A 20289-nucleotide genomic window follows, 5' to 3' on the forward strand; every position below is an offset into this window, starting at 1 on the left:
CCTTTTAATTGTTGTTGTGTTTGTAATTAATTATGGTTTAGAGTGTGTTACCAATTTGGATATAGCTTATCTTTCATATTCCGCACATATACTGTTTGTTTATAAGCTTGTGTTGTAATTGGGGGTCTAAACGTTCATTAGTGTTTTGTACACTAATTGAATTTTCAGATACTAATTTAATTCTTATACGTAAATTAAAAAGGTGGCCCACAATTAAATGGATTTAATTGATTTGGGCCTAAGATATTAAAAATAAGATAAATACTATGGAGTATGAAGCCCAAGTAAGGTGGCATAAGTAAATATATGGGTCTTGATAAGCTTAAAAAAAAAAAAAAAAAAAAAAAAAAAAAAAAAAACCCTAGTCTTTTACTTCTTAAGCTACACGTGTATTTGCTGATGGGGCTTCCTTTTGCTTCAACGGCAACACACTACTGAACCTTGCTTTGCTTCACTGTGGCTGTGAGTGGAGACTGCAGGTACGACCCTCTTCTACTCTAAACTTAGGAGGGTTGAAATACTCAATGGCTAGCTTTTGTTCCCACTCTTATAGCATCTATTTTGGCGTACCTAATAGAAAAAAAAAGGGGCTGCTGTTGTAGATCTAAAGCTAGGATTATTATATTAGAACAAGGGTGCCTTCTGGTTTATATATAATTGTTTATAGTCTCACTTTATTCATCGTCAAACTGGCATGCATCCACACCCTTATTATTGTCTAAATCCTAGTCCAGTGGCATCAAGGGAATACTAGGCAACTGGATTGATAAAGTAAGGTATAAATTAGGTTGATCAAATGTCCATCTTTCTGCCATATTAAAGTTTCTTGCATAGCTAGGATTATATTAATGGAAAAAGGCAGCATTATGTTATTAGATACCTACCTCTGCATCGTTCTAGTGACACTAATTATCATCTCTAAGCCACTACAGTATGCAACAACTTTTAAGCCCAAAAATCTGATTATGCAGCAATATTTTTAAGCCAAAATCCGATTAGGTAGAGCCAAAAAGATATGATTGTGCAGCAGTAATTGTAAGCTCAAAATCTGACACAGCTGAAGAGTATTTAAAAGAAACTAAACACCTTTGTAGGCTTTAATGTTGATAGATTAAACCATTTAAATGTGAAAATAGATGGTTAAGTGGGAAATTGTGTATTGATGGACCTACTTTTGGTGTTGCTAGGTTCTAATTCTACTAATTTATTGTGACTCAAGGATGGTTGATTTTTTTTTTTTTTTTTTTTTTTTTTTTTTTTTTTTTTGCAAATAAGAGGTAAATGGTGTTTACTAATTTTGGGAGTTTTTCCAAAACAGTGTTGATTATCAAACTATTCTCATATCGGGAAATATGTTGATATTCTATATATAAATTGATATTTTATAAATGCTTGACGTGCACATGGACTATTTGTTTTATGAAAACCTTGTGGGACAACCTAAATTTATTTAAACTTGTATGTGTGAATATATCTTTATATTTTTTAGAATTATGAATGAATTATTTTTGTGAGCATATTGAATTTGTTTTGAAAACCTATGGCAAGTCGTGATTAAAAGCTCAATATTGTATTTAGTCCTTAACAATGAACAATCATACTGTAGCTAGTTTTTAGCAAGGGACGGTATCAGAAAAGGGGACAGTGCACATTTGATAGCTCTTTAGCAAGGGAGTATACTATTGAGGATCCAAAAAGGAAGCTCCTTAGCAAGGGAGTGTACCTTTAGGTTCCAAAGGAGCCATCCTTAAGAAAAGGGATGAAAAGGAGGTTCTAGTCTTAAAATGGGACAACACAACCCTGTCAATGGAGCGTAAACGTTGACTACGAGAAAAGCCTAGGAAATTATTTATATGATGGTATTGATATATATATATATATATATATATTATGATGGCTCACAATATAAATATATTTTTTTATAATGAAATATTTGATGATAAAATATTGATGAGTTACAAGTTATGAATTTGTTGTAAGAATTATTTATTTGAAAGGTTTGTTCCCACACCCTAATGTTAGTAAATTCCACTTATTGAGTTATCTTACTTCCTTTTATTTCCCCTTACAGATACATTAGAGGGATTATTGGAGTAGAGATTCTTGGAAGATAACGGTTATGAATTATTTTGTGAAACTGAGGATTTTATTATTATTCTTATGACATTAAACATTGTATTGGAGAATTATTTTGAAGATGTTTTACCTTTGGTGGATTAGAGCTCTGACATTTGTGATGAAATTTTAGGTTGTTGGTTGCTTTTATTTAATATTTTTTTTTTATGAATTATTTAGATTGAATAGACTTTTATTATTTATGATTTTGGGGCGTTACATATCCAAAATTTGTTTTCATTTTTTTTGCATAAGAATTATTAAACAAAGTTATAACAATTTATATTTTGATAATCACTAAACTCATATATGAGAATCAACTATTAAAAATTTCTCCCCAAAACATATATTGATTTATATTTTTCCTTTACACACAATTTAAAAATTTTGAAAAACTAAGGAAGCTAAATGTGTAGTATTTTTTTTTTCTTTTGAGAAGAAGCTAAATGTGTAGTTGATTTTAGTCAATCAATAAAAAAACATAAAAGGGGTAGATAAAAGCAAACGTATTCATGATATAATTGTTTATACATGTCCATATTTGTTTTTTTATACCATGGAATCACCTCATTATGTTAAGCTACTGAGAAATTTATACATTTAATACTCATGTTCTCTAAAAGATTCATGTAGTAGTTGTACAACTGTATCTTGTTTGATCTCTCCCAGGTCTTTAACTTTAGCCCAACTCATAGCATATAAACCAATGATCATGAAAAAAGAACCTAGCAAGATGAAGCCAAACACAATTTCTAATTTTTAACAAATTAGCCAAGAAAATAGTTGGAAAAGATCTTGAATTATAAATTATCATGTGTCAACAAACAATGCAATAATCTATAATTACACTGCAAGAGTAATGCATTGATGATTGTAAAATTGCTAAGGAAATCATCCAAGTAGATGACTATATATATATGGTTAGGAAAACTTGCTAAAAAGTGTGACCTATGTGAAAGTAAAAAAAAAAAAATTTAGTAATACAAAAAGTGAAATAATGTAAGAGAATTTGATTAGTAATACCAACATATAGACAACCTAACAACCATTTATCATTTAAGCTATGTTATTCAAATTGCTTCACTAACATAAAAAACTATTGTTATTATCTTGACAATACTTATCAATCTTCATATATTAACTTTCTCCACTCTAATTAATCCAAGAACTTCTAGAACTTGTAAAATGCCTATCATAAAGTATTAAAGCAAATAGAATGTCAAGATTATAGAGAAATCTAAATGAGAGAGAGAGAGAGAGGTACCTTTGATATGTAGTAGATATGACCACCGTGCACCCTTGGTGCGGTGGTCACTCCATAAGTATAAGTGCTTGTGGGGTGTGGGGGTAAGGGCCGGGGTTCAAGTCTCTAGGAGGGAGTTTCATACACATATATATTTAAATTAGGTTAGAGTAGAAATTCTATTTTGTATCAAAAAAAGAAAAAGAAAAAAGATATGTAGTAGATATAAAAAAACAAACATGTATTGATAATTGAAATTTTTCCATCACAAATACTAAACTTATTGGTTTTAAAAGAGATAAAAGAGAATATATATATATATATATATATTTAAAATATGTAGGGGAAGGGGAAAAGGTATAAATGATACATAAGTGTCGTGGGAGGGGAAAGGTTAGAGAAGAGGAAGTGACCTTGTATATTTTGGTAATTAAAAATTGTATTTGTAACTGCTAAGTTGCATATATGGGTGTTTGTGTGTGTGTGTGTATATATATATATATATAAACTCATCGAATTAAATGTGGTAACATAATAGCAATTTTGAATAGAGAACTTTTGGACTACCATCTTGGTTTATGGAAAATTAGAGACTTTCCATATTCATTATTTTTTTTCCCCAAATTTTTTTATGTGAGAATGAGATAACATCGAGGTATATGCTTCAAGTAAGAGTAATGGATATTAGTATTATCATGGAAAATATAAAGCAATAGTTAAACATTGTAAGCGTTTCAGAGTTGTTTCCTTAAAAATTATAATTGGTAAGAATTTGTTCTTTTGAGATGATAAATGGTAAGAATTAGAGATTAGATCTTTAAAAAAAAAAAAATACATTAGTATATATGACTTGCCGTTAAGTTATTTACATCGTAAAATTAATGAGAAAACCATACAAAACTAAGTTATAATCTCAAATAAAAAGAAAAAGAGGAACACCATATGCTCCATACCTATTGATCATAATATGTAGAAGATTTTGTTTCTTCTTCCAAAGTACCCTAAGAAGCTTGAAGTTAGCATAGATTTAGATGAGACTAAAGAAAATTAGCAAGAATTAAACATAAATAGAACAAATAACAAAGCCATTCAGAAAATAAAATAAATAAATGGGAGGGAAATGATCATGTACTAAATTAATAAAACGCATTCCAATTTTTTAGACTATTTTAATGGTTAAAATGCAATTATGTATAGGAAAATTTTAAACATGAATATAAAGAAATAGACTAACAATTCACAATTGGAAAAAAGAAAAAAGAAACAATGTATTATGACATCGTAAAATATATATATATAAAAATATAGCACATACCATAAAATTTGTAGCTGAAATGCAAAGAAGTTGAGGGGGAAGAAAAGAAAAAAACTGAACTCAAAGGGAGTTTCCAATTTTATTTGTAATTTGGTGACTTATGGGGTGGAAAGAGAGCAATTCAAAATTTATATAAAAAAAATTAAATCAGTGGGTATTAAATACAAAAGGAGGCAAATGAATGTTTTGATGGGGAGAAAAGCCGTTTTAAAATGGCTGCCATGTGTTAATTAATGACTCCCTTACCTTAATCAATTATTAACTTCTTTATTTGACTCTTCTAAAAAAAAAAAAAAAAAAAAAAACTCTATTAGGAAAGCTCCTCCAATTGGGCTAATATTGATGAAAAAAATACCATAACATTAATATCAATGCATTAAATGATTTTTATTGTGGAGGAGGCTAGGAGAAAGGTTAGTTTGCCATAGATTAAAAAAAAAAAAAAACGAAACCATTAAAATTATACTCTTTATTTTCTATCTATGGAATCCAGACATAGTAACAGACAATACAAAACAAAACATTACCAAACCAAAAAAGAAAAAGAAAAAAAGAGCTTAATTGTTTCACATGTACTAAATCAATAAAATGCATTCCAATTTTTTAGACACAAACAATTTAAATGGTTAAAATGCAATTATGTATAGAAAAATTGTAAACATGAAAATAAAGAAAAAGACTAAAAATTGAAAAGTGGAAAAAAAATAAAAACACTATATTACAACATTGTAAAAAAAAATCTAGCACAAACCATAAAATAAGGAGAGAGAGAGAGAGAGAGAGAGAGAGAGGATTGATTGTTGAATTTAAAGTAATTGAGATTTAGAGAGAGAGAGAGAGGATTGATTGTTGAATTTAAAGTAATTGAGATTTAATGGTGAAGTCATTAATAGGAGAAACATTAGCAATTTGTTTGGTGGGAAGATGATGTTTTTTTTTTTTTTTTTTTTTTATTAGAAGAGGAAGATGATGAGTTGAGAGAGAGATATAGATAAGAAGTGGGTTTTATGGTGGAGATAAGGAGATGATAAGTCAAAAAGAGAGAGAGAAAGAGAGAGAATTGATTGTTGAATTTAAGGCAATTGAGATTTAATGGTGAAGTCATTAATAGGAGAAACATTAGCAGTTTTTTTTTTTTGAGAAGAGGAAGATGATGAGTTGAAAGAGAGATATAGATAAGAAGTGAGTTTTATGGTGGAGATAGGGATGAGATTTATTTCATATTTTTTAGTATTTTAAAATTAATAGAAATTATTTTAAAATTGTTGGACAAATACAAAAAAAAAAAAAAATATGATAGAAATGACATAGCTGTTAACTTGGCTTAACATAAGCGTAACAACATTAAATACTAGGCTTCAACTTTTAGTATTATATATTGATATAGATATAGATTAAGACATTAATTAATTTTTAGTTGAAGCAATAATTAAATTCCATTTGACTACCACTATTTCCAAATGTAGTTCTCTCCATCCTCATTCCTCAACAAAGCCACCCCAAACCAACCATCCTCATTCCTTTGACTTGTATTGGAACACACTCAAAAACTCTACCGTTGCATTTCCAATCCCTCCTGATGCTTCATTTCAGGGTATGCTCAAATGGGTATTGCTGAAAAGGCCGTGGAAGTCTTTTTCTACTATTAAAGTTTTGACGACTGTAAGCCTGGTTTTTTCACTACTTACAACTCTGTTTTACATGTTATAGTTCAACAGCAGGTGTTGTTGTTATCTTTAGCTGTTTGTAATCACACGTTGAAGTTAAATTGTCCTCCCAATGTGGTCTTTTGCATTTTAATTGATGGGTTGTGTAAAAGTGGCAGCTCTAAGGATGCACTCCAATTGTTTGATGAAATGACTCAAAGGGGATATTTGCCCAAATGAAATAACTTATTATTCTGCTGGGTTGTGTGAGTGGAAGAGGCCTGACGATGCGCTTAGATTGCTGTGTAGTTGTTTCCTAGGAGATAAGTCCTTTAAGCTGCGTTGCGTTTTGTTCCTGCGTTTTTGTTCTTTTTTTTTTTTTTTCACACGTTTTGAAGTATGCGGTTACTGTTCATTAAACAGTAACCGCAAATGTTGACTTTCCGCAGTGAACCGTGCATGTATGCACTGTTCATGGATCCACAAATTACACTTTTCAGCAACTTTTTCATTAAAAATGGGTCCCACGGTACTATTCACACATTTAAAAATTATTTTGCTACAGTGTTTTCAGTTTTCAGTTTCAGCAAAATAAGTTCTATCTAAACAGACCCTAAATTGGGTCTTCTTTAGCTAATAAAAGTAGCTCAAAGAATAAAGTCTTTGCCTTTCGTTGACTCAAGGTCTCAATGAAATGCTTGTATACAATGATGGAACATTAGCTTTAATGGCAATGAGTTAACAGAATATTAATGATAGGAAAATGTTTGATTCCAAACATGTTTGGGGCCTTGAGCTCCAACCACTAATAGAAAGATGATATGTGTCTTATTGTGTGTAATGCACATATGATTCATTGGTTAGTTGTGTTAAGTAAGTCATGTGTATTACACATGATAAGGACTAATATTGTCATTGTCCTATTAGTGATTGGAGTCCAAGTAACTAAACATGTTTGGAGCCAAACTTTATTGTATAAAATAAAAAAGGAACTGTACAAGGGTGGCTACAAAAGATAAAATAATTTCTACGGTTGTACTTTTTAACAATTTAATTCACATTATATGTTTCTTAAAAAATCTAAAAACTAACAAATTGATGTATATAACAAATTGTTATATAACGTAATTACCTTCTGGGGCTAATTGAAAAATCTCGTGCCAAACCATGGAGAGTGTCTGACTCGGTAAATCCACCACTACCATGTGGGATGGCATTAATGTATCTGCAGTCTCCAACAGCTGAGAAGATTGGATCAGATTAGGTCATTGCAAAAACGTCTCCAAGACCAACCGGAATGTCATCATGGCCCATCATATGAAGTAATCGTTGCAGCATTTGCCCAACCGGTTGGGCTTACTATCATTGCCTTGATGAAAGAACAGAGATAATGCACATCAAAATTCAAAATTGCTGCTATTGATATAATTGACTTTTAACAGCCAAAATAGCTTCCATTTTTTACATGGGTCACATTCACACCTATTTTGTGCAATATATATGTTAAGAATGAGTCAATGTATCGTAGTAAAGCAACTCGTACAAAGTACTCAGAATTACAAATTGATAGAATGGTGTGAAATCCGAAAGGTAATAGTCATAAAGAACCTAAAACATGGAGCCAGTGAAAGATAAAAAATAAAAGGCCACTCTACATTGAGGTTGATCACTTCCACAGGCACCTTAAGTAGGTAAGACACAGCTACAAAATCTCCAACACTCATAGTCATATCCATGTCAAAAACAACAGGTTTCCCAAATTGCTTACATCCAAAATTTGGTTTGTGAAGAACTTCTTTGTAATGAGGAAACTGTATTGTAAAATTAAATCTGCCAGAATATTGAGGGCCGTTTAGATCCTGCAAAAAAATGTGATATTAATTCATCAATATATATGTCATTGTAAGGATGAAAGACAACCATAGTGAGTGCGCAAGTGTACTTCAGGATACAGTTACACATGAATTGTGCATGGAAATCTTGTGCGTGTGCGTGTGTTCAAGAGTATCATGAGTAAAATATTAAAATCAGAGAGTTGAATGAAAAATATTCCAGAATTTATGAACAAAATGAAACATATACCATAGTCATACTAAGCATATTGCCTTCAAGCATCACGTCATTACAGAGGTTTTGGAAGATGATGAAATTCAACTCAAATATTGCAAGGCTGAATGACACCTCAACAGATTACTCTGCTTAAATAATTTTTCTGATGATTTTATTCAAATAAACTACTGCTCCTTTTATACAAGATAACCCCTGCATTTTAGGAACAACCAATCCTAATAAAACTCAAAGACTAGCTCCACTAGCCATTACAATCCAATCAAATGATTAACAGATTCCCTTATCCTACTAAGATGTAAATACATATGCAATGCAATTACTCCTAATATTATGCAACAACTAATGCTGTTCCTAAATTATGTAGAACATCCAAATATTATGCACTTCTTTAACATCGGTAACAGAAGCACCACTTCTTTTTCACGTAATACTGAAGAACAAGCATCAGACATCTTCACCAATGCTCTTCCAAGAGATAAAAGTTTCAATTCCTTAGAGAAATGTTGAAGGAGGGAGGGAGGTTGCTGGTGGGTTTGTCAAGAACGTGCTTTGCTAAAACATTTAGTTGAGAGAGAAAAATATATAGTGTTTTGACGTGGCAAGAAGTAAGTAGTTGTTTCTTTCCTCTATTTTGAACTTGTGTCATTTATGGTCATTTACGTGCATGTAACTAGGTGTGTGCATGATGGACAAGTGTAAGGACTATCTTTTTTTGTTTGTATGTTTTTTGTAATACTTTGTTTTGTGTTGTATGTTTCAGGACCGAGAAGGATCTGTTTTTAATGTTTTGTGCTATTGGAGGGAAAAGAATTCTGAGTTTTGAGTGAAACCATGAGAATGTCATTGCAGAGAAATTTATGGGTTGTAGTGTTATGGATTATAGGAGTTGCTGTTATTGGAGCTAATCTGTACACTGTGGATGGTCTCCCACATCGAATTCTTTTAGATACAGATGTTGATACTGACGATTTCTTTGCCCTCTTGTACCTCTTGAAGCAAAACAGATCACAGTTTGAGGTGGAAGTAAGTCAGTTCGTCATTAAATTTTTAGCATTTTATTCGGTAGCAAATTGTTGAAAAATTTTCAAGAAACTTTCATAAGTATATCTTGCCTCGGAAGTTGAAGACTCAGAATTTTGTGTTATATGATGTTTGTTGGAAGTTATGGTTCATGCTTCTTTTACTCCTTGATGAATGATGTGTGAATCAGATAATTCACATAATTTGGCCTGACTTGCCATGTTAAGCATCTCTAGGATTCAGTGCATGTGAATTTAGAATTTATTCTCAAGCTAAAGTCAGATTAGATAACTAATAAGTTGCTTTTGGTAATAGATAGACTGTTCCATTCATCATATACTTACATAATGTGCCTTTATCTGCTGTTGTTTTCAATGGTATATTTTACCAACTTATCTGCTTCAAGTTTTAAATGGACCAACTATATTTATTATTTCAGAGAGAGAAATAGTGAATCCTGTATTATATTGCTGCAGGCAGTCACTATCAATGCAAATTCATGGACCGATGCTGGACATTCTGTGAATCAAATCTATGACATTCTTTACATGATGGGCCGTGATGACATTGTTGTTGGAGTTGGGGGTGACGGTGGGATACTAGAAGATGGTACAATACTGCCAAATGTTGGAGGCTATCTTCCTATTATTGGTCAGGTGTGAATTTTATGTAATATTTACAAGAAAGATCATATACGTTACCTTGACATCCTAAAATAAATCTTTAATGAGTCTGAAAGCATCCTTACACTATATTGAGTTTAAAATCCATAATTCTGGATGCTTAGCTTAAAAGCCATACTGAATCCACAATGTAATGGTTTAATTTTACCCATGTTCTTATGTGCATGGTCTAACCATGAGCTTGATGTATTAGGGGATTACAACTTTAGGATATTGTAGATATAGACAAGCTATTCCTATTGGTCAAGGAGGGCGATTGGATATTGATTCCAATTATGGAATCCGAAAGGCTTTCCTCCCACAGGTATGAATTTGTACAGTAATTTCAAAATTGGATGAAATCTTTGTTGCTTGTGCTTGTTGTGGATCTGCATCCCTGTAAATTACAGCATGTTGATCTACTTGCATAATGATACTCTCCATGGACTCTTTGCGTCCTCAGTTGACAATGGTTTAGAAAAAAATAAGGTATCACATGAGCAATTGAAATGCTCAAATCATTGTCTGATTTTCCGTAGCAACTAGAACTGATAGGCTTACTTGCGCACTGACCCAGTAGTCTTATTTTAATAATTTACTTGAAACATGTTGGCTGATACTTTGCATTTTGCGGATATGGCTTTGCTTTGGTTGGGGAAGTTTGTCTCAGTATCCTGCTTTACTTCTTTATATTTATCCTTTTAACTTTGCATTTGTAAGTATAGAACTTTCATTGAATGTTCTGTAAATGGTTATTCTCCTTCTGTATGCCCTATTAGGATCCAGGACTCATGTTCAATTTGTATTTAGTTGAAACCATTTTATATGTAGAAGTCAGCTAGAGCTGGATACCTTGAGCATTAGATACAGTAAATGTTTCCATATTATTTAAGCTTCCTCCTTGTTTTTTTAATGGAGTTATTTTTATTCGCTTAAAAAAAGTACATGATCAAAAAAATAAAAATGTCTAGCAAAAGTTATTTATAGATTGACATTGTGATTGATTGAGCAAGCTGAGTCCAAGCCCCAAATTCTTGTAGGTTGCCAGATTGATTATGATGTGGGAGTTGGAAGTGTGCAAATGAAATGGTCTGAGGAAGGAAGTGGCAAGGATATTTCTGTTAAACAGAAATGAAAAATCCTAACATAAAGTACCAATGAAACATGAAAAAGAACATTCTCCAAAAAAGAAAAAAGAAAAAACAGACTGACCAAAGATTACTCCCATAAGTTGAAATTCTGACTTGAAATCATGGTGACCAGAGTGGCAAAATAAGGTCATGGAATAATGTAGACACCTAAACAGGGCAAATCTCTGCCTTTGTAGAATTGATGTTATGGTTTGTTCATATAGTAAATGTACTTCCTCTACAATAATATTTAATATTTAAGTATGAAACAAAGCATTCAACAAATTTTTTGTATAAATTAGGTTTATTGTATTTTACATAAGGTAAAAGTAAATAGTTTTTAGTCCCCTTGCATATATAAAAAAAGTAAATAGTTCTTAGTCCCCATCATTATTATACAAATCATAAGTTGATGTTTTATTGCTTGATTTTGGAAAGGTGTTATAGTAGTAGCCAAGGACCCTAAACCATCTGTATGCTTTTTGTTTGCAAATATTGTATCTAAACCTCAATAATTGTTCTATTAATACACATGAGAAAACTAAAAAATTGTTAATTTCTTGATTCATGATGGTCGTATCATTTATATTTCTGGCTCACATAATTAGTCATGTAATCAGGGGAGAAGGAAGTATACTCCTCTTTGGCAACCAACGGCACAACAAGTGATGATTGACAAAATATCAGCAGGTCCCATAACTGTTTTTCTTATAGGAACACATACAAATTTTGCTATTTTCCTTATGAATAATCCACATCGAAAGAAACATATCAAGCATATCTATGTCATGGGTGGTGGAGTGAGGTCAACGAACCCAACTGGTTGTTGCCCTCAAAACTCAAGTTCATCTTGCATGCCTCAGCAGTGTGGTAACCGTGGTAATATGTTCACAGATTATACTAGTAACCCATATGCAGAGTTCAATATATTTGGAGATCCTTTTGCTGCATACCAGGTAATGCAGTTTGTAAAACTTACTATTAACCAACCATTGTCCTTAGTATATTCATTACGTTGACAGAGTAACACAGCATACAGGTTTTCCTCCTTTTTTTATTTATTATTTATTTTTTTTATTAAAATGGCATTACATCAATATAGTATATCTCTTTTATTGGTGTATCTCTAGAAGTTAAAGTGCCAGCATTTGACAATGTTTCCTTTTCTTTCAGGTTTTTCATTCTGGTATTCCCATCACCCCTGTTCCTTTGGATGCAACAAACACCATCCCCATCAATAAGGATTTCTTTGACACATTTGAAAAGAATCAAAATACATATGAGGCACAATACTGCTTCCAGTCACTGAAAATAGCCCGTGATACATGGTTTGATGACCAATTCTATAAGGTAATTTCTTAAAGTTGCTTAAGCTGAACTTTCAGTCAATGTATGTTGACATGATCTTGCTCTTTTCAAGACCTTTGACTACAAGTTATCTATATGACACATACATACAAAGTTACAAAACATATGATTTGCATCAATTTAATGGATCAAGTTATTGTAATACAATTTAACTCATTGCAGAGCGATTTTGTGTGGGACTCTCTTTTATCTGGTATCACAACTTCAATCATGGGTAACTCAAACAACCATAATGGGGAAAATGAATTTGCTGAAATGGAGTATATGAATATAACTGTAGTTACTTCATAATGGATCAAATTATTGTAATACAATTTAACTTATTGCAGAGCTATTTTGTGTGGGACTCTTTTTTATCTGGTATCGCAACTTCAATCATGGGTAACTCACACAACCATAATGGGGAAAATGAATTTGCTGAAATGGAGTACATGAATATAACTGTAGTTACTTCAAACAAACCTTATGGGGTGTATGATGGCTCCAATCCATTCTTTGATTGCCGTGAGGTTCCAAAATTCAAGTTAAAGAAGGGTGGAGTACATAGTGGCCATGTTCAGACTGGACTTCGAGATCCATTTTGCATTGTTAAGAATGGGAAGGGAAAGTGCCAGGTAGTATCTCTTGCTTAGTCTTGTAGCATTTCATAGAAACCTTTTAGATGTTGCCACCAATTGGCCTCATTTTTGTTCCATCTTACCCACCAAAGCTATTGCTTCTCTTTTGCATAATTTTGCTTTGGTTGGGGGAATACAAATATACATACATTGATACATATATAAATACATATGTAACACTTAAATTCAGGCTGTGCTGTAGTGTTCTTCTATTTTTGAGAATTAATAATATCGCTCAGACTTATATTTTGTCTTGTTCAAATGTTCATGTGCTATCTATTGCAACAATTCAATAGGATGGTTATACAGCAGAGGTAACTGGTCCAGAAGCCGTTCACATGCTAGTTGCTACGAAAGCAAAACCTAATCAGAACATTACCAGCCCGCTAGATAGTGAATTTTTTATAAGTTTCTTGGATGTAAGTTTATCTATTTTTCATTTTGTTCATAAATTCTTGAATATTTTTCGTTCATCTCTGATTTAATATTTTACACATGATAGTCTTGAACACACACACACAAGATTTCCATGCACAATTCGTGTGTAACTGTATCCTGAAGTACACTTGTGCACTCATAATGGTTGTTTTTCATCCTTACAATGACATATATATGATCAATTTATATTACACTTTTTTTGCAGACTCTAAACCGCCCTCAACATTCTGGCAGATTTAATTTTACAACACAGTTTCCTCATTACAAAGTAGTTTTTCACAAACCAGATTTTGGAAGTAAACAATTTGGGAAACCTGTTGTTTTTGACATGGATATGAGTGCTGGAGATTTTCTAGCTCTTTTTTACCTGCTTAAGGTTCCTGTGGAAGTGATCAACCTCAAGGTTGAGTGGTCTTTTATTTTTCATCTTTCACTGACTCCATGTTTTAGGTTCTTTTATGACTATTAGCTTTTGGTTTCCACACTATTCTAACAATTTGTAATTCTGAGTACTTTGTACAAGTTTCTTTCTGCTTAAATACTACGACACATTGACTCATTCTTAACATATTGCACAAAATATGTGTGACTAAAAATGGAAACTATTTTGGTTGTTAAAATTCAATTATATCAATAGCAGCAGTTTTAATGTGCATTATCTTTTTTCTTTCATCCAGGCAATAATAGTAAGCCCAACCGGTTGGGCAGATGCTGCAACGATAGATATCATTTATGATTTGCTTCATATGATGGGCCGTGATGATATTTCGGTTGGTCTTGGAGATGTTTTTGCAATGAACCAATCTGATCCAATCTTCTCAGCTGTTGGAGACTGCAAATACATTGAGGCCATCCCACATGGGAGTGGTGGACTTATCGACTCTGACACTCTCTATGGTTTGGCACGAGAATTGCCACGAAGCCCTAGAAGGTACTTATGTTCCTATAACAACTGCATATGAAGGATACTCTTAAATATGGTGCATAAATTTGTTAGTTTTTAGATCTTTAGGGACAAATAATTTGAAATAAATTGTTTGCTTTATTTTAAAAAGTATGATAATCTGTAATAATTATTTTATCTTGTGTTGCCACTCTGCTACAGTTACTTCCTTCTTTACCATATATCATTAATATTTTGTTAACACTTTGCTCATTAACTCTAATGTTCCATTATTGTATTTATAAGCATTTTGTTGCCCATTTAGAGTTGATAAAAGGCAAAGACTTATTATTGATGTACTTTATTAGCTGAAGAAGATGCAATTTGTCATGGGTGAATACTGCTAGGATAAGTAAAGAATTTAATTTAATGTCTCCTATGAAAAATGTTCTGTACTAAAGAAGCCATGTAATCAATAAGAGCAAGAATATACCCTTGATTGACTAGGAAACATTAAGGTTAAACTTGGGTGAGTGAGCTCGAATATTTAGAGGTGACTCATTGTACTGTTGAGTAAGATAGCGAACTCTCTAAATTATGTCAAATAGATTTCTTCCAGACCGGCTGAACAATGCCTATATCTTTATTTCTTGTTTTCCTTGACGGCTTGAGTCTTGACACTTTCATAATGTTTTGTTGTTTTCCAGTTTTTGCTTCACAACATATATCTATCATAGTGTCATTGGTCAATTTATTTTGTTTAAGTATTCATTTCACTTGCACAACCTTTTTGTCATCATTTTAATAAATAAATAAATATATTTTTTCATTTTGAATAAGGAAACATTTCCCTCCTATATACTTAATAGAAAAAATGCATTTTTTTCTAGGTGTCTTTGAGGAGACAAATCGATATCCGGTATAAATTAAAGATGCAGATGATTAAGTCAATTTCTTCATGCAACAAAGCATTAGGAGCTTCATATATAAAGTAATCCACAAGATTTATACGTTTGTGCATTGTCATGATCCTATACTTGTTCAGTTTTTTGTCAACATCAGAATAACTTTTGGCTCTATCATCTTGCACATGTTTATATCTTATCTCAGTCATGGTCATGTTGCTAGTGTTTTCTTGCTGTTGTCTGTATATTTGGGTGTGAAGAGTCTTGAGGGTGAGGCTGAAATCTAGAGTTCTGTACCAGGTATACAGCAGAGAACTCTGTAAAGTATGGAGCTCCTCGAAACACTGATCACCCTGAACTCAGACAGCCTCTTGCATTGGAAGTTTGGGAGTCTGTTGTGGAAACACTTGATCCAGGATCTAAGATTACCATACTGACCAATGGACCCCTTACTAATCTAGCAAAGATGATTCTATCGGAGAAAAATACTACCCCTTTTATCCAGGTAACTGTACTTGTTAATCTGTTAGGTAAATTAAATTTGAGAAGGAATTGAAAGTGGATGGGCAATCTAAGATTATGATCCAACTATTATGATGGATGTTAATCTTCTCTTAAGAGTTAAGTAAAATTACCACCCAAAATCTTTGCAGAAATATATATAGAGATGTCTAGGAGAAGCATGTTGTTCTTTTCTCATTACACAAAGTGCTGTATTGCCAAGCTGGAAGAAATAGCTCAACATTTGCCTTGACATTATGTTAAAATAAATCAGGTATTGGATAAAACACATATTTATGATATTAACATTATCCTATGATTTTAAATCTCATTGCAGGATGTGTATATAGTTGGAGGGCACATCAGTCATGGTCACTGGGACAAAGGAAATGTCTTTACTGTTCGCTCCAACAAATATGCAGAATTCAATATGTTTCTTGACCCTATGGCTGCAAAGAAAGTTTTTGATTCATAGCTTAACATCACACTTATTCCACTTGGCATCCAGCGTAGAGTCAGTTCATTACCAAGGATCTTAGCAAGGTTGCAGGAGGCAAAGAGGACACCTGAAGCTAAGTTTGCCAGCCGATTACTGTCAAGGCTACACCACTTGCAACAATTGCACCATTTATATAATCATATGGTAAAAATTTTAGGATGATGATTATCACACCCCAACTACACATTCACTGTACACACGTTGGCTGGAATCATGTTTTGAAAACATAATTTCATTGGAAGTGTGTATGGGAGTGAGCAATAAGGAGTGTGTAACAAGATTTAGCCAAAATTTTAATCTTTTAATTGAAGCACTTACTGCCCGGCCCCTCTTCCCCTTTCCATGATTTTCATATTAGCTTTCATGATTTTTGGTTACAGGATATATTCACTGGGGAAATCCTTGGTGCAGTTGCACTTGCTGGTGATTTGAAGCCAACTGTGCAAGTAAAGCCCGTCAAAATCTATGCTGAAGGGATTGAATCTAAAGATGGACAAACTGTTATTGATGAAAAAGATGGTAAATTGGTCAAAATATTGGAAAATGTGAAACCTACAGCTTATTATGATCTATTTGCAAATAGGCTTGGCGAGATGAAGCAGTCTGCAATAATAGGAAGTTTTGATGAACAGAAAAGGCTGTGGAGTACACCGCCAAAACAACTTTGGCTTTAAGTCAATTGGTTAAAAATTCTGTGACAACAGGAATTGATTTTTTGCTATTGCGTTTGTGTATCCATGAATATGTTAATTGGCTAAGCATATTAAAAATTTGACTTAAATTGGTAATTAACTTGAAATTGATATAAGCCGTAATTTGGGGTCTAAACATGTAATTTTCCTGAGAGCCATGAGACCAGCTACAATATTTCCATGTCTATGCACAACTAATCTATAAAATAAGAAAGAAGATCAATAAATTCATACAGAAACGCACAGAAGATAGCAATATAGGAGTACAAGAAAAACAAAGCTAATTTAGTTAGAAGGAGAAAGCAAATCACAAACCATATTGACACAAAGAGTGATGGAACCCTTCCCATGCATGATGCATTGACTTAATTTTGAGTGTTCTTTTTTCTCATTATTGGCTTTAGATAAATTCTATGAAGGCAACAAAATCCTACAATTAGTGCCCGTTTGGATAGCACTTAACTTTGCTGCGTCTGCGTTTTCACTTTTTTTTTTTTTTTTTTTTTACATTTCACGTGTTTTGCAAAAAAGGGAGACAAACAACACTATAGCGGCACTATAGCGGTACTGTAGCAGTACTGTTTATGGGACCCACAGCCACTTTATTCATTAAAAAATACTAAAAATGGGTCCCACGGTACTATTTACACATTTAAAAATTATTTTGTTACAGTGTTTTCAGTTTTCAGTTTTCAGTTTTAGCAACAATAAGTTCAATCCAAACACACCCTTAATATATATCTGGATATATATCATGAGCATGCGCTGCTGGCTGTATTAACAGCCAATATATACTTCCATTTTCCCACGCTTTTGTCAAATTACAACTTACTTACCTGTGGTTTTGTCAAAATTTAAATTGCCTACTTGTGGTTTAAAAGTTGACACTTTGCCCACCTGAGGTTCACTCCGTTAGGCTTCCGTAACCCACCCCTGTACTTTCATCATCAGTGGCGGCTCTAGGAATTTTTCTCAGGGTATTCCTTAAGAAGTATAAATTATACTATCTAATAAAAAGAGAAATTCATATGTTGACAACAACAATAAAAAAAAAAAAAAAACGCAAATACATAAAGTTTATAATTGTTTTTTACGAGTTTTTATATTTTGAAATTATTGCATGATAGTCTCATTATCAATATTACAAACTACATTTTTTTCAATGTACACAACCAAGAAATCATTCATTGACTGAATGTAGAACAAATTATGAAGCAAAATTTTATTTTATTGGCATAAAAAAAAATTGAGGGTGTTCCCAATTTTGTTTGAAGGGTAGACAAATAAAAAATTTTAAATTATTATATATATATTAAAAAAAAAAATCAGGTTAGGGTGGTCCTGTTCACCATTAAAAACACAAAAGACATAACAAAAACATAAAAATCAAGATCTAAAAGCATTTTTTCTTTTTTAAATTATGAACATTCTTCCTCTTCATAAGAACATCTAAAGCCTATCAATCCAAACAAAACTGTCAAGGGGATAGAAAACATTGAGAAAGAAACTTGGGTGTATTTGATTTGGTTTTAACTTTTGGTTGCAGTGGCTGTGGGTTTATGTTCAAAATTTATGGGTTTAATTTTTGGTTTATGTTCAAGATTTCTAGGTTTAGTTTTTGTTTTGTGTTTATGTTCAAAAATTCTGGAAACATAAATAGTAAATACAATCTTATGCAATTGTAGCAATATTGCGTAAATAAAAGTCCCAACTATTTCAAGGTCCAAAAATGGAAGATTTTTGGATAAGAATTAGAGAAGAAGCACATGGCTTGGGGACATATGACCCTTTGATACAATAAGGGGCATTTTTCCTTCTCTTTTTTTATTTTTTTTATTAATATTTTAAATTTTAAATAAACTAGCCACAGACCCACGTGATGCGTGGGAATATAAATATTATGTAATGAGGTGTAAAATATAAAAAGTAACCATTACTTCAAGTATTGTCTATTTAAAAAAAAAAAAAAGATTTCTACAATTATTTTTTTTTTTATCTTTTTATCTCTACAAATATATCTTTTTATTATTATTATTATTATTTTTTTATGTTTGATTAATATTTTTTTAAGGTGAACCATATTCTTCTAACTTCTATTTTATTGTATTATATTTGCTTAATATACAACTAAACTTTATAAGTTTCAAATTTATTATTCAAATTTCTCACATCTTAAGGAATAAAGAAATTATCATAATAATCAAAATTCATTACAAAATTATATCATTATCTTAACCAAAATTAAAATGAAACTAAAGGAATAAATAATAGGTTTTATAATAATTTATTACTCAAACAATTGGTAGGCATATTCAAATTTATGTTTCCAAAAAAAACTAAGTATTAACCCAAACTAAAATTTAACCAAAGCTATACAAAGGAAAGAGAAGACTTTCTGATGGGATATTAAAAAAAAAAAAAAAAGAACACAATACCAAAACACATATTAAAAAAAAAAACCATCAACCTTAATTAGAGTTATAAGAAAGAATAAAAATTCACCCAAAGAGAGAGAGAGAGAGAGAGAGAGAGAGAGAGAGAGTTTTGTATAGGAAAAATATGGATTGAATTAGAAAACGATATCAAATTTATACAATAGGAAAAATATGGATTGAATTAGAAAACGATATCAAATTTATACAAAATAAAATGGGTAGAAAAAGAATTAAAATATAAAAAAGATGAAAAAAGTATAATGGTAAAGTAGTGGGAAGATAAAGAGGCAAAAAGAAAAGAGAAATGTTGGAAAAAGTGTAACAGTAGGTATATGAACTAATAGGGAAAAAAAGAGTTTTTTTTTTTTTTTTTTTGTTTATTGTTTTTTTTTTAAAAAAAAAAGGGAAGAAAAGTTTAAATAGAGAAAAGAAAATATAAAAAATAAATGAATGATGTCGTTGCTGCAAAATATAAAGAAAAGTTTAACAGCAGTAAGTCTTTACTCTAGCCAAAAAATTCCCCGGCTCCTCAACAACCCACCCCTCCCCCCTCTGTGCGCGCTTTCTCTCTTAGCTGCACTCAAACTTGGAACAAAGCAAGTTTGAGGATGAAACACATAACTAACAAATAAAAAATGCAAACAAATTAGGTCACTGTGTGATCATTATGCAATTGCTGCACCATGCACTTCCCTCTTAACCAGCTCCCACTTTTGTAACATCCAAGCTTTATTTGTATATATTCTGCAG

At 31.9% G+C, this 20289-nt stretch overlaps 1 pseudogene; it reads left to right on the top strand.

Moving 5' to 3' along the window:
- The first annotated feature begins 9220 nt into the window (after window positions 1–9220).
- Window positions 9221–17214, top strand: LOC126690317 (nucleoside hydrolase 3-like; annotated as a pseudogene).
- Window positions 17215–20289: the final 3075 nt, after the last annotated feature.

This window comes from Quercus robur, chromosome 6, assembly GCF_932294415.1.
Source record: "Quercus robur chromosome 6, dhQueRobu3.1, whole genome shotgun sequence".
NCBI lineage: Eukaryota > Viridiplantae > Streptophyta > Magnoliopsida > Fagales > Fagaceae > Quercus > Quercus robur.